Genomic DNA, 12,904 nt, shown 5'->3' on the forward strand with positions numbered 1-12,904 from the left:
AGCAATTGGAACCATATTTCTAACTACAAAATTCTAGAAATTAAGTTGAGTTAGCTCCCCTTACCTCATGAAGACTAAAACACCTTAAACTCTTCTTCAAAAAGAGCAACTCCTCTCCTCCTTGCTAGACCAAGTCAGCCTCCACACTTAGGACACTTAGGATTTCGTTCACCTCCCACCAAGGACCTCTCTACTCTCCTCCAAAACTCCAAATCTGATTTGGAATTAAAAGAAGATGCCTTAGACAACTAAGGACCCATGCACTTGGCACTTAACAATAATAAACAACCAATGGACCATCCTAAACCATTTTCCAGCCCTAAAACATGGAAGGAAAGTCTCCAAAGGGTCTCAAAATGTTCTCCCAGTGCAGAACACAACCTACTCACTCCAAAAAGTTGCAACTTGTAAAAATACACCTAAAATTAAGGTTGGACGCTAGCCCCTGGACAGTAAAACTGTCACGTTTTCCCCAGCTCAGTTAGACTCCTTCCCGAAGTCCAAAATATGCGTATGAGTAGTCAAATTGAAGCTCTTTGAGTCTAGTTTTCAATAAAACAAGAATCAACTCAATTGATATTTTACTAAGAATAATAATTTCACTCCCCAGAGTCCCAAAATATTTTCGAAAACCATTGCTCTGATACCAAAATGTAACACCCTAATATTTTAAAGGGTATTACTAATAGTAGAGACTAAATTAATTTGATATCTCATATAAACAATCAAACTTTATTTCATAAAACTCCAAAGTACAGTACCAAACTTACAAACTTTAAACAATATAGTCTTCACCATTGAAATTTCAACTTATAAGTTTTACACAACATAATCTTCCCAATACAAATTTATTCTTTTTACAAAAATCCCTGAAAGTTTTTCCCCGCATCTCTCTCATCTCTAAGCTTTTTCAACCGCATCTGCAACATTATCTAATCACATATAACATGAGTTATATGATCATAGTACAAACAAATAAGGGTAAGCCAACCATATCATAAAATCATTAAACTTGTAATAAAAATATTATAATCATGTATTTCTGCAATTGATAAAATATCATTATTCTGATGTCATTAATTCATCATTATCAAAATGATCTTTTCCATTTCCATAAATCTTACAAGTGTACCATGCTTACTCATGAAGCCTTATGGTCAGACCGCTCTCTGCCTGCTTCCTTAAGCCTCACTTATATACTATGTCTTACTTTCTGAAGCCTTATGGTCAGACCCCTCTCTGCCTGCTTCTATATAACTTACGAATCATATGTTTATGTCAAAGCCTTATGGTCAGACCGCTTTCTGCCTGCTTTCATAAACCTCAGGTGTTACATTGCTCATACCAAACTCTCATGGTATAACTCGAACATACTACTCCCGGTAGTAAACATCATTTCATAAGTAATGATTTCTCATATCCACTCCAACATTTCATAAAACCAACAATTCATACCCTCTTATCCACCTAACTCAATCATGTTCATTCTTTAATCATGAATTCATAATAACCCGTTTTGGTATCAATAAATTAAACATATTGCCATATATCATGCTTCATATTATAAACTCATTTTTCCCATAACGAGTATAACTCAACATATTTTCACCAAACAAAGATCATGGATCAACCAAAATATATCAACATATCGTAGGAACTACATATTAAAGTCTGGGCTCAATGTAATGATAAATAAAATATATATGAAATTTTTACCATGATAATATTATGCATTTACAATCAACTTGTTTTATTTTATTTTCATCCTAGTAGAGATTTTTCTTTACCCCAATTGGTCACCGGAGAGGACCCAGATGTCTGAACGCATCAAACTCACCTTCGACGCCAGCACATATGACTAGTCACAACTGACTGGACCAGACCAGGGCTGCTCTATGATCAGGGATGTGCCAACTCAGGTTTTTAAGGTTCCTCTATCCTACCAACAAAGGGAGGCCCTCAATAATTAATCAATTTATTTATTTAATTTATCTACCTTGTTGTCTTATGCTCTAAATCTAAAATGCCTAATTTTAATATTTTTACTTCCTCTCACAACAACCTCAAACAGTATCTGTATATCTATTTAATACTCATATATAAGCTATTACAGAACCCTTACTCCAGACCTTCTAACAAGATCAATTTCAGCCAACAAACTCATTCAATAAATTCATCACATCAGAACATGTACAATTTAACAGTTTCAGTTATAACACCCAATATAATAAAAGTCATAAAACAGTTTCGCAAGAGAACACCAGTTCAACATTCGTATATTTATAAATTCATACAAAAATAATTAGTTGCCCTTACCATCAAAATAATATTAATATAAAAATTCAGGGGAAACAAGAAGTTGAATCTAGCAGAGCCGGTTAGACAACTTCTCATCCTTCCACAAAGATGAAATAAAAAGAATAGATAAAACAATAAAATTTCTGGGGAAACAAGAAGTTGAATCTGGCAGAGCCGGTTAGACAACTTCACATCCTTCCAAAAATACAATATAAAGATATAAAAAAAAAACAACAAAAGCTTTGGGGAAACAAGAAGTTGAATCTGGCAGAGCCGGTTAGACAACTTCTCGTCCTTCCAAAAATACAATATAAAGATATAAGAAACAACCAAAGTTTTGGGGAAACAAGAAGTTGAATCTGGCATAGCCGGTTAGACAACTTCTCGTCCTTCCAAAAATACAAAAGAAACAAATAAATGTTCTCATTCAAAATTCAAGACCATACAGCAACAAAATACTACATATTCAAGATTTAGGATTAGAGAAAAGCAAAGTATAAGAGTGGCTTCCCTTACCTCTATTACAGACTTAATCTCCTCGCTCTCTGAAAACTTCCAGAATATCCCCTTTGCAGTTAGAAATTCTTCCAACTCTCTTCTCTCAACATTTTTCTAAGTTCTTTGGTGTAAATTTTCAGCCTCCCCCTTGGCTATTTATAGTAAAAAATTTTACTATTCATTTGTACTATTCATTTTTACTATTCATTTGTACTATTCATTTTTTTATTCATTTTACTATTACAAAAATAATTTTTTATTTGCAAATTGGTGAATTCTGATCTCAAAGCTACGTGTAACACTTATCCTTTCCAAAAATAATTTTATTTTTTTTTTTTTTACTATTCACTTTTACTATTTACTATTCACAATTTACTATTCACTATTTTTTTTTTTTTAAATTTTTTTTTTTATCTAGTATCTAACTTACAAATATTTTCAAGGATCTTACAGGAAGACATTCACCTACAACCAGATCGAACGCTGGAGTTGCAACCAGTTCGTGTTGAGAACGTTCGCACCAAGCTACACAAGAGAAAAGACGTTCGTTTAGTAAAGATAGTGTGGGACGCTAAGACTGGTGACTCAACTTGGGAAGTAGAGAGTGCGATGAGAGACTTGTATCCCCACCTATTCACGGGTAAGTTTTAAATTTTCGAGGACGAAAATTTTTGTAGTGAGGGAGAATGTGAGACCCCGAAAATTTCTCTGTAAATTACCTGTCACATCACCATTAATGCACACCACAATCCATGCTTATCTCATTTTAAAACCCATTTCCAAATCTGATAAACTCTCTGACATACACTGAAACCGCACCCATCATTCTCTGAAAACGCACATGGCTTCACATGCACACACGCCACGTGTTGCAGAAGAAGCTTCCAGTTCAGAATTTAGTGGGCACGTGTCAGCTTGGGGTACGTTCGCTCAAACGAACGTGAATTTCACAAAACTGGATTTCCTAGAATTCTCTCTCTTACCTGCACCACTCATCCTCTTCCTCAGAACTCAGATCCTTCATCTTCTCCAACCTCTCTCTAGAAACCTTAAAACTTCTCTCTACTGTTACTCATTCATCTCTTCTCCGTTTAACATTCAGAACCGTAGGAACGTTCCTTATGCCGTGAACTTCATTTTGGTCCGAACAACTTCAGATTCTGTTGACGGTAAGATTTCCAACTCATAAGCTCGTTTCTGGAATTCCTTCGAACCCAGATTCAGTTACATACAAGGGCTTAAGTTGATATCGTTTACGTTTCTTTGGTTAGACTTAGTTGAAGAGAATAAGAAAGATCTTGGAGGGTAGAAAACCATAAGTTGGGCAAGTCCAAGTGATACTATTTGAACGAACACTGCCATCCAGGTAAGGGAAGCTTATATGTTTAATTTATACTGCATGTTGTATGATCTGAGTTGTATGTATGAAGTTTGAGCTGTTATGAACGTTATCTGATATCGGATATGATTTCTGGGTTGTTGAACTGTATGTTGGTTTGATACGTATGAATGATGGATGAATATTGTAATGTATGAGTTATTAATATGTTGATTGTTGAATGGGAATTAATCTGGATGTGAAAGTTATAAAGTTCATAGACTTGAGAATCCTTTGAAGTATAAGTATATGTTTAAAGGTTGAAATCTGGAAATTTGTTAAGTTTGAGAAATCTGAAACTTAAATCATCCCCTTTGGTAAATGACGCTCGTCACTGTACGGTCTTAGACCGTTCGGTTTTCCTTAAAATAACTTAGAATGGAATTCCTTCATTTCGAAAGAATTCTGCTCGAGAACGAGCGTCCCCATATGGATGTCTGAGCGTTCGTTCAGCTCAGCTGTTATAAATATTTGAAACCTTATAAATACATAACGCTCGGTCTTTAACCGAAGCGTTCGCCCTTATAGCGTTCGGCCTTACGTCGAACGTTCGTTCTTAATAGCGTTCGGCCTTACGTCGAACGTTCGTTCTTGATAGCGTTCGGCCTTATGTCGAACGTTCGTCCTTAGTAACGTTCGGTCTGATACCGAACGTTCGTTTAAATGACGCACGGTATTCTACCAAAGCGTTCGTCCTAAACAGCGCTCGGTCTTATACCGAAGCGTACGTTCAAAATAGCGTTCGTTCCAACATTTGAATATTTATCCTCTTACGTTCGTTCAAATACTGGCATCAGTTCATTTAATTGGTCAAACAGAGAGTTACGTCCGTCCATCTAGTACTGTATTTGGACGTTCGTCCTATTTTCTTCAAAGGACTGAACGTTCGTCCTTTTGTACTCTTAAAGTTAAAGATGAGATTGATTATGAATTATGATAATTTACAGTGCGAACGTTATATTAAGTGATTTTATGATTATGGAATTTGAATGAGCGTTCCAAGGAGGAACGTCTCAGATTTGTTGAATATTGAATTGGTAAAGTATGACTGTGGTTAGCTAATGCTGGCTTGGTCCATCCTGATATTCCGTGATACTCATCTTCACGTAGAAGGGGGTAGTCATGTGTGGGAAGGGCAGGAGGTTCTATTCCTTAGGGGTACTTTGGATAGAGCTAACCTCGAGTGGCAGCTGTTGAGTGTATCCCAGTTATTACATCACTCGGGTGCAAGGACGCCTGTAGCTACACGGTTCATACAGTCCGGACGGTCGTCTAATATAGATATATATATATAAATTACTATGATGGATTATGTTAAATTGTATGTTATGCGTGTGCATTGAAATGCTGAATGTGTATGTTGGATGTATGAATTAAATATTATAAGCTTACCCTTTCGTTTTCCTTGTGTTGTCAATTGTCCATGAACGTTCGTCTTGTCTTGCAATGATCATCCGTTGTGGATGTGAGCAGATGGTGGTACGTCCCTTGAAGAAATACTGGAAGAAGAAAATTTGGAAGAGGTGAGTCTAGTTGGAGTAGAAGTGAAGGCCGAGCCTTAGAGCGCTCGATAGATTAGAATTATGAATTGTTAGCTTAGTTGGACGTTCGGCTAAATATTTTGTAAAGCCGTTCGTCCTAATTATCCCTGAACTCTATTTTGAGCGTACGTTATTTGTATCTAAAACCGTTCGTTATTTAGCGCTCGTTGTTTTGAGTTGTATATTGAAACTCTGCAACCTTAAGTCGTTCGGCTTTTGAACTCTGCTTTATTAATGAAAAGACTGCTTATTTACTGTTAATTGTAATTAATTCTAAATTATGGTAATTACTATATTTTGGGATGTTACACAATTCCTTTTTAGCTAATTTATGAAAGGTATAGATTTTTTTTTCACTTGCCTGTCATAATCTCTAATTTATTTTAAAGTTAGAGATAATATTCCATAGTAAAGAAGTTAAATAAAATTAAGTATGTTTCTGATCCATATACTATTATGTAAAATTGAAAATCGTCTTACAATAAACTTTAAACAAATGTAGACCATAAATTTTGATTCAAATATTCACTTTCTTCATCATCACATTGTTCACACAAAACTGTGATATACACTAGAAAAATTGAGGGTTCTTCATTTCAATCACTGCCAACACATATTTTTAACAACACAACAATCAATGAAAGAAGAAAAGGTAGGTAAAAGGATAGTGTCTGTCTAATTATACAAGGGATTGACATCACTTTCTACCATGATCTTAAAGAGATGAGTTAACGAGTCTTTTATCTTTATAAAGTGTTTTCTTTTCTCATTTCTATCTAATATGGGATTTAAACTTAAATTTTGATTAAGAATATAAGAAAAGGAAGCAGAGAGAAGTGTCGTCTGTGAAACCAATCAACATCTTGTCCCTGAACGCATCACACGACATAACAAGAACAAAGTTGACGATGGAGAAGGATAAACCACTAAGACTTTAATGGGAGATGGAAAACGACAAAGAAGTTGTCTTCCCTAGAGAAGAAGATGGAGCAGGAAAGCCCAAATGCGATGACATTGGTGATGACAATTGTGGTGCCTATGACGGTCTGGACGAAGGAGGCTTATGTCAGATATGGAGGAGCTCTTATGCATTGAGAAAAGGATGAAGAAAGAGACGTTACATCAATGGTGACGGTCGCCAATGGTGGTCTACGTTCATGGCAGTTTCTTTGTCCAACCGTGGAAGATGTGACCATAAATGGGAAATGTGGTGTTAGTATTGGACACTAGAGAGGAGACAAGGAGAAAATTGTTGTTTCTTAATGTTTTCTTTTGAAAAAGAGTTAAGAAGTGAGTTGAATCCAATTTTTCCATGCTCCCAATTTTAATTTTCACGCTCCCACGAATTCATTGTGCTGGATTTTATAAAAAAAATAATTTTAGTTAAAAAATTAAACACATGACAACTTCGTGTCATTATATTATTTACCACATGAACAAAATTTTATCATCATTCAAAATTAAGAACTAAAATAATTGTTTTTTAAAAATACAAATAAAAATAATTTAAAATTTCGCTCAAAACCATTCCTAACTTCTGGGTGTTGCTCCCTCCACCACCACACCTTTCTCCCTCCACCTCCCATTTATTATTTTGCCCCTAAGTAAATTTTTTTTTTAGGGTTATTTTTTAATTTTACCCATTCACAACCTATTCCACTAATAACTTATTCCAGTCCTTCGTATATGAGTAAAATATTTTTCTTTTATTTTAACATTATATTTCTTCCTCTCTTTCTTTTGTCGGTGTGAGATACTACAAGTTGTAAAGGTTGATTGTGGTGGAAACAATTATCAAGCAGTCTCCCTCTCGTGGTGTAGTGTCGCTCTCGTGGTGCAGTGCGTGTGTTACTTCCTCAAGGTGCGTATTCGAATAAACCTTCAAATAAAACCCTAAAATAAAAAACGTAACCTTTAAACATAGGTGACATCCTTCAACGGATGTCAAAATCCTTCAACGGATGTCAAAATCCTTCAACGGATGTCAACATCCTTCAACGGATGTCAACATCCTTCAACGGATGTCACCTACGTTTTTAATTTTAGGGTTTGTTTTATTAGTTTATTCTTTATTTTAGAAATATTTTAATAATTTAATTTAAATGTTTTGATTTATTATTTTTGAATATATTTTTAATGTATTTTAATAATGTAAGGAAAATGAAGAAGAAAGAAACATATGAGGAGAAGTGAAACGAAGAAGACAAATGGAGTTGTAGAGTAAAACTGAAGACAAATTGTTAAACGGAATTGAGAGATGGAAAGATTGAGTGCAGGGAGTAAAGTAGGAGAACTAGGTTTGAAATAAATTAAAATAGTATAAGTAAAAAATTTTAATTTGAGGATATAATTGGAATTAAAAAAAATTGGGGAGGTGGAGGGAGAAAGGTGTGGTGGTGGAGGGAGCAACACCCCTAACTTCTCGAAGTAACAAACAAAGGAGGGGTGTTGCTCCCTCCACCTCCACAGCCTTCTCCCTCCACCTCCCCAATTATCTTTAATTCCAATTATATCCTTAAAGTTAAAATTTTTTATTTTTATTATTTTATTATTTTAATATTTTAATATTTAAATATTTAAATATAAACTAATATACATTATTAAAATATATTAAAAAGATATTCAAAAATAATAAATCAAAATATTAAAATATCTAATAAAATAATAACAGAAACATAAAATTAAAACAAAGCTTATACGGATGACATCCTTCAACGGATGTCAACATCCGTTTAAGGCGAAACGGATGTCGACATCCGTTTTGCCTTAAACGGATGTTGACATCCGTTGAAGGATGTCATCCATTTAGGCTTCGTTTTCATTTTACGTTTTAGGGTTAAAGGATTATTGGAAAGATTATTGGAAGGATTATTGGAAGGGTTTAGGGTTTAGGATTATTGGAAGGATTATGATTACGTACCTGGAGAGGAACCACGACAAGCACATTACACCACAAACGCACTGCACCACGTACTGCACCGAAAGCAAGAGGAAGATTGCTTGATAATTTTTTTCACGATCACTGAGCTTTGCAGAAAAATATTTTACTCATACAAGGAACTACGTAGGTTATCAGTGAAATATGTTATAAATGAGTAAAATTAAAAAACAATAATTCTAAAAATAAAATTTTACTGAGGGGCAAAATAGTAAAGGGGAGGTGGAGGGAGAAGGCTGTGGTGGTGGAGGGAGCAACACCCACAAAGGAGTTGTAGTTTTTCTTACGGACCAAAGACAAGCCCATGGGTTAAGGGTCCGATCGTGAGTAACTGCCATCTCTTTGGAACGAACGAACCCAAGAAAAAACCGCCATCTAGGGTTTTAAACTAAACCCTGCAACTGTTAATCCTTGGACCAATTTCTCAGTCTTGCGCTTCGATGGAGAATCCAAAGAAGAAGAAGAAAACCAGTCAAAATCCTGAGGCAAAGTTCCAATTTGAGCTCAACTCATGTTCCAAGGCCAAGGACCTGCGAGGCGCCATATCCCTCTGTGACGACGCCGTTTTGAACAATACGTGTAACACCCCGAAATTTGTTGTTAAGCTGACTAATTTTTCCGTAAAACACGTAAGTAAAAATTCAAATTTTTAATATTCAACCTCAACGGAAAAATAGTACGTTATTTATTACAAACCGATTATTCCGAAAATAAAACGTTTAAATAGTCAGGATCGAATATAAACAAATACATTCCCAGTCATCTATCCCATCTCTCTTTCATCCTTTATGCATGTTCAGAAATATCAGCCATCACATCTGCAATAACATCTGCTCCCGTATAACATCACACATTACACGATCATCGCATTCACATGCACAAACAAGCAAGGGTGAGCTAACAAAAATACAATTCATATACATCATAAATATACTCATAATAACATACTATCATCCACACCTTAACCAGATCAAACTATATACCCAAGTACGAATTATGCTTCAACCATGTGCATATACCAATATGTATCAAAATATCAAATTAGAATGCATACACCAATATACATTACAAAATAAATCAGACTACATCCACCAATATTACAGATCAATCAAAATACATACACCAATATGTACTAGCGTCACTCCCATCACTCTTTTCAGAGCTTCCCCGGGCCGTTACACATTACCCTAATGTGTAGTGCTGCTTCAAATCACTCTATAGGGAGATTCCCCGAGCAAGTACACAATGTCACCCTCCATCACTCTAATCAAGAGCTTCCCCGGACAAGTGCAAGTATACCCCTCATCACTCGCCTAAAGAAATTCCCCGGGCCCGCAAGCACAACGCCAATCAAATTTGTAATGAGTTTCACCGGACTAGTACCCCACGTCACCCCCATCACTCTTACATAAATGTAAGAGATTCCCCGGGCGGTTACACATTACCCCAATGTGTAGTGTTGCTTCCCATCACTCCATAGGGAGATTCCCCGAGCAAGTACACAAGTCACCCTCCATCACTCTAATCAAGAGCTTCCCCAGACAAGTGCAAGTATACTCTTCATCACTCGCCTAAAGAGATTCCCCGGGCCCGCAACCACAACGCTTACTATCCACCAGTCGTTCAATAACATCATCTGACCAAAATACCCATATACAATAATCCTTACAATACCAATCCAATCATACCATAAAAGATTGAGCACTATTGTGCCGAACGCTAAAACACCGAACACCATATGGACTGAACACATTAGAACGAACACTGCTGAGCTCAAACCATAATAGGTCGAACGCTCAAGGACGAACACAATGTTGGATTCAACACTACTAAGCCGAACGCTAAAACCGAGCTCCAGATTGAACACTATTCGGCCGAACGCTAAAACTGAATATCTTACACAAATTGAATACTGCAAGGACGAACTTTAAGATTGAAGACTTAGGCTCGACACTAAACACCAAAACGATGAACGCTAATATCAAACTCTTAGGCTCGACATTAAAGCACCACACCTTATTAAACCGAAATTTATTTGGCCGAACACTATTTGAACGAACGCGAAGATTGATAACTTAGACTGAACTGTTTTGACGAACGCTCAAAGATCAATCACCTTCAAAGGCCGAACGCTGCCTATGACGATTATTATCTGAAGACAAACATCCTCGAGACCAAACGTTCGCTATGTACGATCATTAATTTAGAATAATCACCATCAAGATCGAACGTTCACTGTCAGATCAAGATCAAACGCTAATAATAATTCATACATCAAGACCGAACGCTTACACTCTAAACCTCAAAATACTTGATTCAGGTCGAACGCTAAAATCACTGATCACATAATAACACCGAACGTTCAAGATCACTATAGGACGAACGCTTGTAATCACTACTACACCAAAACCAGACGCTTAAGATCCAATCCTAAGAAATCAAATTAAGACCGCACGCTCACAATCAGAATTAAACCAAGACCGAACGCTCATAATCATAATTAAACCAAGACCGAACGCTCAAGATCCAAACCTAAGAATATCAACTTAAGGACGAACGACTAGAATCACTAATTCATCAAAACGAACCCTCAAGATCACTTCATAAAAATAACAATTTATGACGAACGCTTATAATCACAATCTCCCCAACACCGAACGCTCACTGAAACAATCTCAGAACGAACGCTAACGCTCGTTACTGGAGGATACAAAACCGAACGGTTATTTGGTCAACCACTATTTGGTCGAGCACTATATGAACGAACGCTCGTTGTATTATTGCCGATCGCTCTTGATCGAGCACTATATGGACGTACGCTGAGAAGCCAACCAATATTTGATGGAGCACTGTCAGGACGAACGTGCGTTCACACTTCTAATTTGGTTGACCACTATTTGGTCGAGCATAATAAAGACGTACGCTCATTTTAAATCACATATAATTTGGCCGACCACTATTTGGTCGAGCACTGATTTGACGAACGCGCGTTCTGCAGAATTCTGCAGAATCGCATCAGGTTTTCCAGAAACCCAGAAACCCCATTTTTCATTCCCAAATTCCCATATTTGCATCAAAGAATAGAATATAACAGATCTCAAACACAGTTTAATATTTCTACAATCTATAGAAAACAGATCTAGCTCCCCTTACATTCTACCCATCTTACACTATGTTATATCCCAAGTTAAACCCCTTACAACTTTATCTTCAAACTTCTTTCATATTCAGAATTCTCAATCCATCATTTGATTATCTCACCTTATCATATTGATAATAACAAATCCATAGATTCAAACAGAAAACCAAAGATCAAGGATTAATCTAACATCATCTCCCTATGCTTAAAACATTTCATCCAATTCATACAAATTTTCCACAAGGTAAAATACATAGATTAGCTCCCCTTACCTCTTGAAGATCTTAACTTCTTCTTCCAAGAGAGTAACTCTTCCCTTCCTTGGTAGACCAAGCAAGCTCCAACACCTCTGCACACTTAGAGTTTCGTTCTCCTCACACCAAAAAGCTCTTCACTCTCTCCAAACTTCCAAGTCTGATTTGGATTTAAAGAAATGGCTCCAAGACAAGCAAGGACCCAAGATATTGTAATTTAGCAATAAAAGACCAACATTTGGCCATCCTAATCCATTTTCCAGCCCCAAAATCCTGAAAGAATGGTTTGTGGGAAGATTCCCCAACCTTGCACGCTCAAAAAAACGTGTTCCAGGCTGTTATGTTTCCATAATTGACGTAGCTAATCGATTAACTCAAGTGCTAATCGATTAACTCGAGTCCAGAGGCTAAAACACGAATTTTCTCTGTACCAATCGATTAACTACAGCAGTTAATCGATTAACCAGCAGAAAACTCAAAATAACGTTTTTCGTGACTTGTTTGATTTGGTTGAGGCCCTTCCCGATGTTGAAAAAAAACGTATGAGTACTCGAATCGAAGCTCTTTGAGTCTACTTTCTAATGGAAAAAGAATCAACCCAAAATATTAATTGTATAAAAAGTTATACATAAAATAGTATAACCATGTCAAATTTTGACAGCATTCTATTTTACACTACAACTTGAAATTTTTACAACTTGGTAAAATTTTGAGTTTACAAGGGTCTTACACTCGTCCTCAATTAGGATTCTATCCAGATGACAGAATTCCATTTTTGACTGTTTACCAAGAAAATCGAACGGTCAAGGACCGTTCAGCAACGAACGTATATTATCATTTGAAAGGATCATATTCAGT

The sequence above is a fragment of the Vigna umbellata genome, chromosome 7 (genome assembly GCF_029865625.1).
Source record: "Vigna umbellata cultivar VRB3 chromosome 7, Vumbellata_1.0, whole genome shotgun sequence".
NCBI lineage: Eukaryota > Viridiplantae > Streptophyta > Magnoliopsida > Fabales > Fabaceae > Vigna > Vigna umbellata.